At 35.4% G+C, this 16,628-nt stretch overlaps 1 pseudogene; it reads right to left on the reverse strand.

Moving 5' to 3' along the window:
• Positions 1 to 7,118: 7,118 nt before the first annotated feature.
• LOC137237420 (tropomodulin-like) overlaps positions 7,119 to 16,628 on the reverse strand; it is a 127,128-nt pseudogene continuing 117,618 nt past the window's right edge.

The raw sequence follows: 16,628 nt of genomic DNA on the forward strand, positions 1-16,628 counted from the left end.
ACGAAGGTGTCACGGTACTTAAAGAGTTTTTGGAAGCTATCGAAGTAGCAGGTCTCACGCTTAGACCATCTAAGTGTAGGTTTATGGCCAAACAGGTTCAGTTTCTTGGTCACGATATCAACAGTGAGGGAATACGCCCCGGCGAAAATAAGACAAAGGTCATCGAAGAATATTCAAAACCATCTTCAACCAAAGAGGTGCGACAGTTTTTAGGAGTGACAGGTTATTTCAGAAAATTTGTTAAAAATTATTGTATATTGGCTCGTCCATTAACGATGTTGCTTAAAAAGAATGCAGAGTTTGTTTGGAATCAGGAACAAAGCGACGCTTTTGAAAAACTAAAAACGATGATAATCACGAAGCCTGTACTAACAATATACGATGCAACTAAGCCACATGAGGTGCATACGGATGCGAGTTCCATAGGACTATCCGGAGTATTACTACAAAACGACAACGGCACTGAATGGAAACCTGTATTTTATTTTAGTAGACAATGTAACGAAGCTGAACGAAACTATGCCAGCCATGAGCTAGAGGTTCTGACAATAGTTGAAACTTTGCAACGATACAGAATGTATTTAATTGGACAGAAATTTTACGTAATCACGGACTGTAATGCTATAGCCGTGACAAAAGCAACTACCCCATTGTTACCCAGAGTGGCTAGATGGTGGCTCAAACTACAGGAGTTTGATTTTCAATGTATCCATCGGGCAGGTGCAAAGAATACACTGGCTGACGGCTTAAGCCGAAGTCCAACTCTTCCACCAACGGAACCAATAACGATAGCGGAATCAGTATACCAATTGGTCAATATCGACAACGATTGGGTGTCGGCAATGCAGAGACAGGATGAAACCCTCAAAGAGATCGTCGATGTTCTTAACGGTAAGGAAACATTTAACGCACGTCAACTGAAGGATGACTACGTACTACAAGGTCAACGTCTATATCGTAAAGTCAATGGAAATAAACTACTGGTAGTTCCGAAGGGCGTGAAATGGCGATTAACAAGAGCGTGCCATGACGAAGCAGGTCACGTCGGTTTGGAAAAGACTTGTGAACGGTTATCCAAAGACTTTTGGTTTGCTCGTATGCGTCAATATGTGAAATCTTACATAGCATCATGTACAGAATGTTGTATCAATAAAGTCACAGGGGGTAAAAAAGAAGCCCAGCTACATATTAGCGATGTTGTCCCAATACCATTCCGTTGCGTACATATATATCATTTAGGACCATTCGTACGCAGTAAACACGGTAATTTGTACATTCTTGTAATTGTTTGTTCTTTCACGAAATATGTAGTTATACGACCATTACGGAATACGAAAACAACTCCAGTATTAAAGGCATTACGTGATTTTATGACGGTTTACGGATGTCCCAGGCAAATTGTTTCGGACAGAGGAACGGCATTTACTTCCAAAGAGTTTCAAAACTTTATCGAACGATACGACATCCGTCATACAAAAGTAGCAGTACGCACACCTCGTGCCAACGGTCAGGCAGAACGTGTTAATAAAACTATTTTGGCATCGCTTAAATGCAGCACTAAATCCGACAAGGATTGGGACGAAGCACTGCCACAACTTCAGTGGTGCATCAACTCTCAAAGTAATGCAACGACCAAGCAGAGTCCAAATAGCCTCATTTTTACATATAAACTTCGTGACGTCACCACAAATCGATTGATTCAGGCCGTGCAAGATGAACGTGATGATACAAGTCGCCACGACGACTTCCGAATGGAATCAGTGGCTGAACGAATTAATTCTGAAAGGGCCAAATGGAAGCAACGGTTTGATGCGAACCACAAAACGCCAAAACCATACAACGAAGGAGATTTGATCATGGTTAGCTATGTACCTCAACCCACTGGTACCTCGCACAAGCTTGATCCGTCGTACAAAGGACCGTATTTGGTAACCAAAGTTTTACCTAACAACCGCTACGTAGTAGAAGATCTCCCAGATAATTTAACTCGACGAAAACCCTATATAGGCGTATTCACAAATGAAAACATGAAACCATGGTGTACTCAAAGTTTAGTAGACGACGACTTGGAGATTGAAAAATCCGATCACCACAACAATTGCAATAATATCGATGGGTACGACAGCGAAGATTCGTCCGGAGATACGATCGATCAGGAAAGGCCGAGCTGTCAAAGTCAGATGGCAAGCCTGGAGAATAAAAAGATGAGAGAGAGCGAAATCACGACGCAAGCTAAGAAGTGAGCCGAAGAGCAGCTGGGCAGTTGGTAGATGAACGGCCATCACGACAAACGTACTTAATTTTGTTATAATAAATAATTAAACTTTGTATTGTACTTTTTCTATATTCTTGTATTAAATCAAATTCCATATTACATATTAAACAATTGTCGGTCTTTAAACATTTCTTAACAAAATTTAAGTCTGTTTGTTTAGTCATAACTGCATTATGAACATCGAACTCACATAAATGTTTTTTATAACTGTCTGTTGGCAGCGCTTTGATCAAACGCCGGCGATGGTGATGGTAGCTCCGAGTTAGGAGTTACAGCACGACTACCCGGTACAACCATATTATCTGGATCAATTTCAGGATCGAAATCAACGCCACGCATCAAATTGTCAGCTTCGTCGTCATACTCTTCCAGATCGAATTCGATGCGCGGTTGCGTGGACAATGACTTTAATGGTCGTATCAATTCCTTAAAACCAGGTAAAATTAATTTCGGTAAATTCGGTTTTAATTTTTGTACACGAACAACTGTCGACGTCAATTGATTTATGTGTGCCGTTTGGTTTTCAATTTACGTTTCGTTCAATATACATGTGTTAACATTTTTAAACATTTGTTTTATATTACAAGTTTTGGTTTACGAATTTTTCGTTTACGATGCAATTTTAGAATTTTAGGTTTTTCAAATTATAAAGAAAATAAAAATATTATTTAAAAATACTACACTAAACATACTATCTACTATTTATAATACAAATAATAATAACGAATTCAAAAAGAACTCAACAACAACAAGTCATGAACAAATGGATATACTTTAGAAAGGGGGGTAAGTGCTATACACAAAGTTACACATTTAATATGATGAATGTTTGTGGTGAATTGATTCGACTTATTCGAGTTGTGTATTATACATACATATTATCTCACTGGGAGAAAGTGATGTGTAGGATAATGCGAAATATATTTTGAGACAGAATGATGTCAAATTAGGACTAAGGAACTACTTACACCTTTATATATAACATAATTTCGACTGTCCCTAAGGTCCAAAGTCTCTAAAATTCTAGAAATATTTTACTCTTCAATAATATTCTAATGATGCTCTTTTTTCTTTCATGAATCGAAAACATCGCTAGAGAACTTCACTAAAATTTCATTACAGAACGTTAGAAATATAAAAAACATCACTCATAGCGAAACAGGCGAGCTACACAGCCTTATCAAAAATTTACACACTCTGGAATAATATCACGAAAAAAGCAAATATTCACTCTCTCGCGTCGAACTCTTATGGACGTACATGGCTTGACATCGAGGAGTGAACAGGGTTTTATTAAGGTATACTGATTTTCACCCATTCCTTTTACCGCTTATCCGCCTTTCGCTTAGTGAGAGACAAGAGTCAAACATCAGTCAAATTTCGACGATACATCCATAAAAGGACAAGCATTTACGGAAAAGCAGTTCTGCTCCAGTCTTAGCCTTGACTCCTGATGTGCTTATACCGTTTTTGAATAACTGTGTCATTGTTCTGAATATCGAACGAGAAAATAACTATCCTGATTCTTTTTAGAGAGCGATGGGAAGGCATATATGAAACCTAAAGCGATATACTGGAGGCACTGTTGTCTGACCTATGCTTTTTTATGGACAAATAGAAAAACACGAATAAATATCTCGACTTGAGTCACATTAGAGCTCAAGATTGATAAAATCATAGTAGTTATAGTGATTTAGTCGTTGATTAACGAGCAACGTGGCTTGAGTTTAGAAAAATATATTGCTAACATTAAACAATTGACAATTTGTTTGCAATATATGTTTTTTGAAATGCGCAAATAAACAATAGCTTCCTTCCCTGTTGCTACTTTAAACGAAGAAGAATAATGATATGTGAGAAGTGAGCGCAACTAGTTATTTCACTAGGTGACGACCTCTGATTTACATCAACTATTCCTTAAGAGAAACAAATGAAAAATTTAAGAATCTAAGTTCTGAACTCACAGGCATGGTTATGGTAGACGTAGAACTCTCACTTGCCCTTTGTGTGAGGCTACACAAACATCACCTCAAGTTGAAAAGAGTAAGCTCTGTGACTGCTTTTAATTTGACGGTCAGGTTAGGTTGTTGTTGTTGTTGCGATAAAAACACTCCCCGAAGTTTTTGTGGAGTGTTATCGATGTCCTTTGCCGGATATAGATCCGGTAAGTTCTGGTAACAAGCACAATTAAGGTACAAGCCCGACCATCTCGAGAACGATTTATGCTGAATTGGTTGATCAATAAAAATCTCGCATAGACTAAATTTGTACATAATTTACCATAATTTAATTGACGAGCCAACGGATAAGGATCCGACATCCAAGCAGAAAAACAAAGAATTTTTTAGGTCCACAGAATGAAATCATAACGATATTCTGATCAACAGAAGTACGTGCAAAGCATGGTATATGAACCTTTACGATTTTAGGGTATAGGTTAAGTTGTATCGTCCTAATTTGGGACCATTCACACACTGAATGAGCTGCATAATGCAATTGGTGTAATGTTTGCGTAAGGTGAATGTGTAGTAACTCCGATGGCATTTCTTAATGTTGTATGACAAAACCGCCTCCAATGAACTCCAATGAAAAGCCCCAATGAGTCATGGCGATGAGAAACTTCGATTTCAAACACTAAAAACTATCAACTAATAATTAATTAATAAAATTACACTATATTTTAGCTTTTTTTTACGATATCATTAAAAGACGTTACTAAATACCTAAATAACAATATTTTCTAACAAAAACAACAAGAAACCAACACTTCAACGCAACAATGAATTAACAAAACATGTGACTTCAACGAAAACAATTGCACGATGTACAACGCTGTGAAACATTTTTTTGTTTTATGACAATGGCACATTTTCGCACGAGACTTGAGCAAACGAATGTTGGATGTTAAACGCAAAGTTGATGCTTGCTTTGGGAGTGCGTTAACAATGGGGTAATCAATATTACCTGATGCCAATGTAAATGCATTATTTGATATTTGATGCTTTTGTTTTAAAAATGTTTATGAGCAGCACTATTTAAAAAAAGGAAGCTTAAAGAACAGTGGGGATTTGAAGAAATCTTTTCTTAAGAATAATATGCTTTAAATATTTTTCTAAGTGAACTTGTTCAAAAATTTTGCCAAAAATACAACAAAAATTAAACTTGTTTATAAATGTCGAATCGATAAGTAGCTGAAATGGGTTTGTTTTCTTTCGATGAATTTGTTAAGAACAATAAGTTCGTGTTAGTTATATCTAGAAAACTGAAGCAGCAAAAAAAAAAAAAACAAAATTGTACGTTGTTTCAGGATACAAAAACTGGAGGTAGTTCCATTTAGTGTGACGTTAACCACTTGACTTTTGCGTGGACAATGACAATTTCACCAAAAACAAGCTACCAGATTGAAAAATGTTACAAATTTTTCTAATTTTGATGGATTTCATATTAACGAATACGACTAAATTACTTTCATAGTTATTAAAAAAAAAAAAATAATAATAATGAGCCCCATGCCTTGGAAATATTTTAATACGAAATATCAGCATAGAAAAGAAGGTTTTTAATAACCTTTTCGAGCTCCCGAAAATTGTTTTGGTGGAAGAAACATGGATCGAAGTATGCAAAGCAAGGGAATATAGCCTTCTTAAGTGTCCGCACGTTTGCAAAACATACACGTTTGCCAATTGCTTGCTCAAAGGAGGTCGTTATAAACCGACACCGCGATTTCTTGATAAATTGGCTAAAAGTCCACAATTTTTATTTTTTTATTTATTGTATAATTCAAGCGTTGCGCTTTAGGAGGGAATTGTTAAACCATTTTTTGGGAGGACATTACCCTGTAGCTCTGCAGGTTAGCCACTAGTTATGAGAGTGTTTCTGCCGTTGTACCAGGGATCACCTTGGGGCAGCACCGCCTATACACATTCTGTGCCCTTTTAGCATTGACATAGATGTGCAGACTTTGGAGGTACACTTTTTCTCAACATGCACTGTAGGGGCATGATAATAGGGCCATGTTAGAACAACAGGATTTTTCGTATATTTGTTTTATGTCTAGGGGTCAAGCTGCCATAAAGATATGAGTCATTAACCACTATTTTTCAATAAAATTGCATGTGCACATAAATCGTGCTAAAGCATATTATTATTGTCTCAGATGACCATTGCGTTTTCATCCTAAAGGAAATTTCCATCTCGAAAAACCACAATTTCGCTTCAAACAGTAACGGTATGGCAACGCTTCTGGCAAAACATGAAACATTATGAAACGTCAAAAATCCCTAAATATGTCAAAAGAAATTTGAGTGGAACTACCTTCTTTTTTGTATCATACGTTGTTTAGACTTAAAAAAATAATTAAAAATACATTCGTTTTCGAAACTGAGAACAAATTTTTGTAAAAATATTTCTCTGAAGCAATCCTTAACTAATTTATTTAATTTGAATAAATCTCTTTTTAGTTCAAATATAACAAAAGATAGTGCTTTTCACGAAGTCTTTGGTAAAGTTGGCAATTAGAAAAAAAATTTATTATAAATAAAATAATTTTTAGTTAGTATAAAAAATTCAGACGCGTTCCGGGTTTCAAACAAAACTACGAAGCGATTTCGAACAAACTATTTATTTTTTGGCTTAGAAGAAATATTTTGGGACATTTTTTTAACTTTTAAATACATTTTTGAAATTGGTAATATTTTTATAATTTTAAATGAAATAATTGCAAATACGAAATATTTAATTTTATTTGATTTAAGACAGTTTTTTAGTTCAAATTTAAAAAAAAAATTGCTCTTGTAAAAGTAATAAAATGCGGAAAAACAAAACATCGTACGTATTTTTTCTTTGTTATTAAATTAATTTTTGGATTTGGAAATATTTCTTTAATTTTGAATGAAACAATCGTATGTAAACACAAAATATAAACATTTATTTAGTTTAAAAGTTTTTTAGTTCCAATTTAAAAAAAAAAATTGCTTTTGAAAATATGAAAATAATACAACTTCCTGAAATCTTCGAAAACTGCTAGCAACGAGAAAAATAAGAAAAAGTTCAAATTTGAAAAAATTTCTTGTTACAGTGGACTTTTAAAATTAATTAACAAAATTTTATTTTCATAAAAAAAATTATATATTGAAACTTAAATGAAATAAAATCTAAAATCACATTCGCGCCGTACATTTATTTTTATTTATTTAAATGAAATAAACTTTATTCTTCGTTAATTTTCCCACAGGGTGGACAATTAATGTGTATTGGCAAAATCTTCCGTTATCCCTTGCCAAATTTTGTTTGGAGACAAACCGGTTTCGGCGTTGCGCCACAATCAGTGTCACTTTTCGTTCTCGATAAATGAAATAATCTTCTGTGAACTTAAAATTTTCGAAATTTCCCAATTTTCACAAAAAGTTTTAATACGATTTTGATATCTAATATAACAGATTGAAACAAAAATTTTCGGATCTTTTTTATTTATAAGACTTCAAAACACTCTGAGTATTTTTTTTTATAATTTTAGAGCTCCGTGCATTGGAAAAGATTATCTTAAAATTTTGAAAATAGCGGCGGCTTCGAAAATGCCCCATCAAGAATTTGTTTCAAAACCCGCATCTCAAAATTCGTTTGCAGTACGCACAATCTCAAAATTTGTTTTCAAACATTTTCTTCCTCAGATCTTAATTTATTGAATTCATGCTTAGACAGGGAGTTTTTGAAAAAAAAAAAATTGAGATATGACATTCTTCAACCGAACGCCAAAATAGGACGCTATTCAATAAAATTCTAAGCTTTTTCAAACAAAAAAAAAAAAAACAGATTGAGATACGTCGTTCTTTGCACAAATTCGGATATAGGGTGTTTTCCAAAAGCTTGGCGAGATATGGCATTTTCAAAACGGCAGTCGGGTTAGAGTGATATATTTTCACTCGTTATATATTACGAATGAAAAGTTAGGTGCAAATTTTATTTAAAAAAATGTTCTATTTCACCTATTTCCCCGATTCGACATAAGACCCAATATAATATATTCATCCCTTCGTTCTTTAAATTTCCTTATCTTTGCGTTCGTTCGCATTTTGCATGATATTCAACGTAGCCACCACAGCATTGGTTGGTGCTGGCAATTCGCCTGCTGCTTCTTCTACTATTTGAGGTGTCGTCAAATCTGCACCCACGCCTTTCAAATCAATTTTTTCCGGTTTCGAATTTGATTCGCTATAATTCTGCTTTTCTTGTAATATATTGATATTTTCTAATGAAGCGTCTGATTTATTTATCTGCGGTATGTCCTCTGTTACCTCTGCAACAGGTGCAGCAACAGTATTAGCATCGATATCTGTTTTGTTTTCAATTTTCTGCTCGACTTCACTCTCAAATGATTGCGCGTTTATTGCTAATAGAGGTGCCAAAGTTTGCAAATAAGCAGACAAAACTAACGATGGTGATGATAATGACGATGACTGTGCCAACGGCAATGACAATGGCGTCGTTGGTGCCGGTGATTTAGATGATGATGGTGGTAAGCGCAAGATAGCGCTTTCAGCGGCAGCTGCAGATGATTGCATTTCAGCTGTGTATGAAAAAATGTGAATAATGTGATGCATATATCAGTTTAAATTTTTTGTTTTTGTTTCATCGCGACCTAATCTATTTTTATATAGTAAATAATATATATGATAATTAAACTTGTATATTCAACCAGCAAAGTCAAGGGCATGATATCGAACCTGTAGCGAATTGAAAGTGGAATATGCACTAAAGCCAACGTTGTTTCCAGTAGGACAAGCATTACGTCTCTTTGTCACATCTTTTTCTTCTTATATTCATCGCCTAAAGATTTTCAATGTATAATTAAGAAAAAGAATACGTGTACTCACTTCTATCGATGTTACGTTGCAAATGTGCGGCAACTCTGTGACGTGCATCATTAAATTCAAAATGCAGACCTAATCTGAGTAAGGATGGATTCTTCTCAACTAATTCAGTTATTTCCATTTCGGATCGCTGTTTTACGTGATGAATGAGCAAAGTTATTAAATCAAGCGTTTACATAGATAAATTTAAAAAAGCGCCAACAAAAGTTACTTACCTGATTCGAAGCCCTAAACTCTTCAATTGTGCGACATTTAAGCAGGGCTTTCACTAGAGTCACAATAACAGGCGGACTAATGAAATTTGTCTCAACCAGGGTTTTGCTTTTCTCAATTGCTTCAGCCAATAAGAGAGCTGTTTTGTCGTTGAGTCCAACATTTGTTAATGAAAGAACTTCCAAATGTTCGTTATTGAGCAGTGCTTGGAAAAGTTGTTCGTATTTCTCATCGGAAATGTTCTGCGAAAAAGAGAGAGAGAGAGTCGCTAAGCAAGTTATATATTGTCGAGAGCGAAAAATATTTGCAGACCGAATCCGGAATCTGGTTGAAGTTACGGTTGGAAATTGTCGATAAATAAATGCTCCCATAGAGGAATAAAGCAATCAATGAAACCAACCGCTAATTTTCTGAAACCGATTTTCTTTTGTAACTGTAACCGGTTCTTTTTATGAAACCTGTAAGTTTTTTGGAATCGGTTATATTTTTGAAACCCCTTACTTTTCTGCAACAGGTGCAACAGGTAAAAGAACCGGTTCCATGTTCTTTTTTTGATACTGTCTACTTTTATAGAACCGGTTACTTGTATAGAACCGGTTACTTTTATAGAACCGGTTACTTTTATGAAACCGATTAGTTTTATGGAATCCGTTTCTTTTATGGCACCTGATACTTTTATGGAACCGGTTAGGTCTTTGGAATCGGTTACTTTTAAGGAAAGGGTTCCTTTGCTCAAACCATTTACTTTTTTAAACTTTTTTAAAACTGGCAACTTTAAAGTCAAAACGAAATGAATTTAAATGATTTACTTTTTGATTCGTCTCTTAAAACGAGACGCCCGATCTTTAACGGAAAATACATTTTTATTTTCTAGATATTAAGACCATTCGGATCGTTTTTGGAACCGGTTACTTTTTAATACGCTTATCTTTTTTGAGAAACGATTTTCGAAATAGGAGCCTGGTTTTAATCAATGTTAGATGGATTTACCCTTCTACACCACTATAATAAAATGGATATGTAAGCTTTTTTTAAAATCCTCAAACCAAACCAGTGGCAGAAAACTAGTTTTTGGAAAAAATGTTCCTGATGTTGCACATGAAATCCTTACCTTTATGTTATTGAAATTCAGTTCAATCAATTTTGTATCGTTATCCTTAACACGTTTAATTGATTCTTCGACATCGGTATTATTTGGTGGATCCGCGGGAAACAATTTTGGTTGAGTTGATTTTGTTATGCCATCCCAACCCATACCAACTGGTTGACCTTTATTCAATAATGAAGCATGATATTGATCCTGATTCATCATCGAATGGAAACCAAGAATAGCTGTGAAAAAAGAGATTTTTAACATCAATTGAAATTCAAGCATTATTTCCTTTAATAAATTTAATGAATAACTTTTTACTTTACTAATTTTCTAATTTTCTACATACCAGCCAAATCGATAATCTCCTCTTGTGTAGCATCGCTAAGCGCATGTTCATATTCTTCACCCAAATCGATAGCAATCTGTTCCTCAGCCGCAACATCACTTGCGTCTCTTGGTGGTGGTACCCATTTCTTGCCCTGTACTGTACCCTTTACATATGGTTCGAATTCGGGTTCATCAGGCGTTTCCATTGCCTGTTTGTTAATGTGCTGAATTAGCTTTTTCCGGTCCAATGGACCGGTGGGATTTTTTTCGCATTCTTAGCTGCAACGTTGGTCGGGTGGCAGGAAATTGTCCTGAAAAAAGATAAGTAATTAAAATTTTAGTGTTAATTAAAATCCTCCACATACAAAATTAGGCTGAAATGTTATGCACAATAGATCTACACAAAGTTCGCAGTGATTCCAGGCCTACTAATAATAAATAAAAAAAGCCCATCCGAACAATGTCAAAAATGAGGTTGTTGCTGTCATTCTTAGTTTTAAGCACATTGTTTTTGTGGGGAACCAAACAAAGCCAAATTGACGTTGTGAGAGCCTTTTCGTGGGCATCCTTATTCTATTTCCGATCGATAATGGGACCATCAAATCTATTTGGCATATCCTAACTGGACCATCTATTTATATTGGCAATCTTTTTTATGATGGGCTCGAATAGAGGCCTACACAATAATTTTTTGTCATTATTATTTTTACGGCATATTTTTTTTCTTAACTGGAACATTTTTTTTTTTAATTATAACAAAAAAAAAAATTTTAATAACTGCCAAAGCTCGTTGCACAAATCCATTTCGAGGGCTGCTAACCCCAACTCATCAGCAACTCTAATATCATAAAACCCCGACTAGACCGATAAAACAATAATAATGTTTGCAATCTCTGATCAAACCGAACTATCCAATCCAATCTGAACTATTTTGACCATCCCAAAAGTCAATTAGTAACCCTTCTTCCTCTGCCTCCATAGGCGGGTTTTAATAAGAATGCCTTCTTGGACGGAGCCTTCATTCGCATAACGTCGCCTAGCCGGAATCTTTTTTCTTCACCATATGTTTACCTTCATTTGATTTACACATTCACAAAAACTTTTGCAAAATTTTAAGCATATAAATGGGGTATTCCCGTGAACCTGATTATCAGCTTATATTATATTTTTAATACAGTTTACAAATACAAAACTATGCCAGGAGACAAAAATTGTTTAAGCAGTTAAATTGATAACGAGTGCGGTGAATACTCCAAATGTGTGCTTTACTTAATTTTAAATTTACTTACATCGGGATCAACTTCTTTTGCTAAAATATTGATTTCTTCTGGTGACAATTGCGCCAACAGAGCATCAACATCAACCTCATCATACTCGCTCAAATCCTTCCCATAAAGCTTGGCAGGTGTGGTTAGAGTGGTGGTCTTGGTTGTGGATGAAGTCTGCAAAGATGGAAAGAAATAGCGCTTTTAGTACTTGTAGATACTTACATATATAAAAAAAAATTATGTACTAAAATATTTAATAATTTATTTTTAGAACAACTTTCTTCAGCGCTAACGTGGTGGGCGGCTGTGGAGCGCCTTTTCACTTTCGGCACGGGACGTAATTTTAATTTTTGAAACTGTGCTATTGGTGACGATGACCGCGTGCTCTGTGCCGTTGGAGATTCCATTAAAGTATTAAAAATGTATATAATTTGTATCTTATTTAATTTACGAATAAGACGCCCAAACTAAGCTGCTCGCACGAGTAAAGTAAACATTTCAAGCGCGAATACCTTACTGCGACATGTAGAAATTTCGAGAAAAAAAACATGATATGCCTCAACATCAATATTCTAATATTAAAAATATGTGAGCAAAATACAAATTATGACCAATAATCCAATTATGTTTACAGTTTGAAACAAGAATAACAAAAAAATCATACACAAAGTCACCAGACCTACCATTTGTTGAAAAGTATAAACAATGAATCATAAAATCGCGCGCTTAAGAAGTGTTGAAAATGTAAGCTTTGTAGCTATAATATTCACGTATTTGTTACGCTTACAGTCAAAGCTAAAACGCGACTGACAGCCCAGCGTTTGTAACAAAAAAATCCAAAGTAAGTTGGTTGTTTGCCTCTATCGCTTGTTATCGTGTCTTTGGGTTTTTAGTCTAAAAGCTTTTACAATATAAAACCTTTACAACTTCAGCAAATTCAAATGAAGAATAAACAATTGAAAGGGGCTCGCTTGCAGACCATTGTTTATGCTCCAACTTGACACATACATACAGTCACCTGCAGCTAAAATGGGATAGCTTTTTTTTGTAAATTTAAGTAAACCAATTCAAGTTTTAGCAAAAGTTTCGCATCAGAGTTATTACAAAATTCTTGAACCAGGCTGGTGCAGTAACTGGCGTAATAAAGAAACTTTTGCAGAATTTGTAAAATTATAAGTGACAAATTATAAAATGAACGAGCATTTCCGTTGTTCGCGAGAGGGTTTTTATAAGCATTGTGACATCTCTGACCCGCTTTACTTTATTAAAAAGCGTATACTTATTGCCTTGAATAATTAAAATAAATTTTTAGGATGTGTGGGTTCTAACTACAATTCTGTTAGAAATCACGTCCATCCCGACAGCATTACTAATAACTGCACAGCAATATTTAAGAATTGGGTGAATAACATACAAGTGGAATGGAAGACGTGCTTTCCAGACCCCGCAAATCTCAACAACCTCCCGATCACTCGATTATGATCTTGTGTTGCTCGATAGGTTCGATGGTTATCCCATTCCGATAACATACCCAAGAATCATTTATATCTGTGTATAATTATACTTGCTATAACAGGCATATCAAGAATTTAAAATTGTACTGGCTGGGGGCTGGGTGCGAGTTCGCCTAAATTTTAGGTACCTAAATTAATATTCCACTGGGACTTTCCAGAACTGCAGTAATTTAGGTAAAAAGCTGTCAGAACTGTGCAAGTTAAATTGACAACCTAAATTATTTTTTATGGTAGGAAAATGATAAGAAAATTTTAAATTTTTCCCGTTTGCAATATTTATGCATGCACGGAGTAGGGAGCACCACGTCCGATGACAGGTAAATAACCTATAGATAGAAAACATGAAGGTTCAGCGGTTCAGGGAAAGCTGGCCACATTTTTATCAGCTGGTGGAGAGGAACGTCCACCATGATATTGCTTACACTAGGCATGTGAACTATATCTCACTAACACTCTAGGTCCACATGGCTGGTCATTGTGAGAAGATTGTGATGCGCGCTTGATCCTTCTAGCCTTCTAGTCTTCTAAATCCAGCATCCACCAGAAACCATTTGGAGACTGCGCCAGCAGCACGGCACTATATTGGAAGCCCAGTCGCCACACCAACTAAAGCACCAGCCATCGTCCGCTGAACAATTGCGTACATGCCATGGTACATGCATAAAATAAATAAAAACAAAAATCAATTTCTATTTTTTTGTTCAAGTTTGAAATTTCAATTTAGGTTGAAAAGTATGCTCAAGAAAATTCTAAATTTTTTCTCGCACACAGCCTTAATAAGGACTTTCCAAAAAACGTCACTTTGCTGCTCGGAGTCCCGTCCATTCCAACATCATCAAACATTCTATTATGATTTGATACGAACTACATTGAATACATTAAAACCTAATCTTATTTGTAAATTCAATACTGATTTCGTAAATTCGTCTTCAAATATTGTTGTACCATTTGTCTGTATCTTTATTAATCAGCAGATTAAGTAAATAGGTTAACCGCCAGTACATTCGCAGGAAGATGGCAGAGAAGTGTCGAAAATTAGTATTTTTGTATTGTGTATTGGGTACCAATGCTATTTATTTCTAAAAAACTGAAAGAAAACCGGACGATGAATTTCTTTAATCGCCATTGAAAAATAAGAATTGGAACCGAGGAGTTCGTTATCTGCAGTTATGCAGCTCTTTGAAGACAGAAATACCTGCAAAAACTACAAAGTGATACCATAGGACCACACAAACATATTCCTGGATACACAAACACACAGTTAAGACGCGTTGGGCACTCATAGCTATATAAGGACACCAATTGTAACAATGGAGGAAATGGGAAGTGGCACCAAGAGATATGTGAACCTTCACAGGAAAAAAGGTTCGAAGGGAAGCGCGATTCTGCTGAGACCCCGAAATAGGCCTCTAAAAATATGATCGCCGGTTTTTAAATGTTGCATTTAACGTAGATTTTATAAGAAAAATATTTGGATACATTCTGGAATTTTTGAGCGAAAAGCCACTTAAAAAAATAAATCGTAGCATTTTGACACTGAGTGACTGTTAGTACGTAAGTATCTTGTACATTTGTTGGTTGGTTGGTAAGGTTTAGTTGGACTGTCATTCATGAAATTTGGTATGTGGGTTCCTGGGCACTCATCTCAGATCGCTATTTAAAATGAACGATATCGGACAATAACCACGCCCACTTTTTCGATATCGAAAATTTCGAAAAATCGAAAAAGTGCGATAATTCATTACCAAATAAGGATTGAACGATGAAACTTGGTAGGTGAGTTGAAATTCAAATTTTAAAAGAAAAGTTAATATCTTTACAGTATATAAGTAAATTATATCAACATTCAACTCCAGTAATGATATGGTGCAACAAAATACAAAAATAAAAGAAAATTTCAAAATGGGTGTGGCTCCGCCCTTTTTCATTTAATTTGTCTAGGATACCTTTAATGCCATAAGTCGAACAAAAATTTACCAATCCGTGTAAAATTTGGTAGAGGCTTAGATTCTAGGACGATAACTGTTTTCTGTGAAAAAGGGCGAAATCGGTTGAAGCCACGCCCAGTTTTTATACACATTCGACCATCTGTCCTTCCGCTTGGCCGTTAACACGATAACTTGAGCAAAAATCGATATATCTTTACTAAACTCAGTTCACGTACTTATCTGAACTCACTTTGTATTGGTGTAAAAAATGGCCGAAATCCGACTATGACCACGCCCACTTTTTCGATATCGAAAATTTCGAAAAAATGCCATAATTATATACCAAATACGAAAAAAGGGATGAAACATGGTAATTGTATTGGTCTATGGACGCAAAATTTAACTTAGAAAAAAACTTGGTAAAATGGGTGTGACACCTACCATATTAAGTAGAAGAAAATGAAAAAGTTTTGCAGGGCGAAATCAAAAGCCCTTGGAATCTTGGAAGGAATACTGCTCGTGGTATTACATATATAAATAAATTAGCGGTACCCGACAGATGATGTTCTGGATCACCCTGGTCCACATTTTGGTCGATATCTCGAAAACGCCTTCACATATACAACTAAGGGCCACTCCCTTTTAAAACCCTCATTAATACCTTTCATTTGATACCCATATCGTACAAACACATTCTAGAGACACCCCTGGTCCACGTTTATGGCAATATCTCGAAAAGGCGTCCACATATAGAACTAAGGCCCACTCCTTTTTAAAATACTCATTAACATCTTTCATTTGATACCCATATCGTACAAAGAAATTCTAGAGTCACCCCTGGTCCACCTTTATGGCGATATCTCGAAAAGGCGTCCACCTATAGAACTAAGGCCCACTTCCTTTTAAAATACTCATTAACACCTTTCATTTGATACCCATATCGTAAAAAAAATCCTAGAGTCACCCCTGGCCCACCTTTATGGCGATATCTCGAAAAGGCATCCACCTATAGAACTAAGGCCCACTCCCTTTTAAAATACTCATTAACATCTTTCATTTGATACCCATATCGTACAAACAAATTCTAGAGTCACCCCTGGTCCACCTTTATGGCGATATCTCGAAAAGGCGTCCACCTATA

Source organism: Eurosta solidaginis, chromosome 1, assembly GCF_040869045.1.
Source record: "Eurosta solidaginis isolate ZX-2024a chromosome 1, ASM4086904v1, whole genome shotgun sequence".
Taxonomy (NCBI): domain Eukaryota; kingdom Metazoa; phylum Arthropoda; class Insecta; order Diptera; family Tephritidae; genus Eurosta; species Eurosta solidaginis.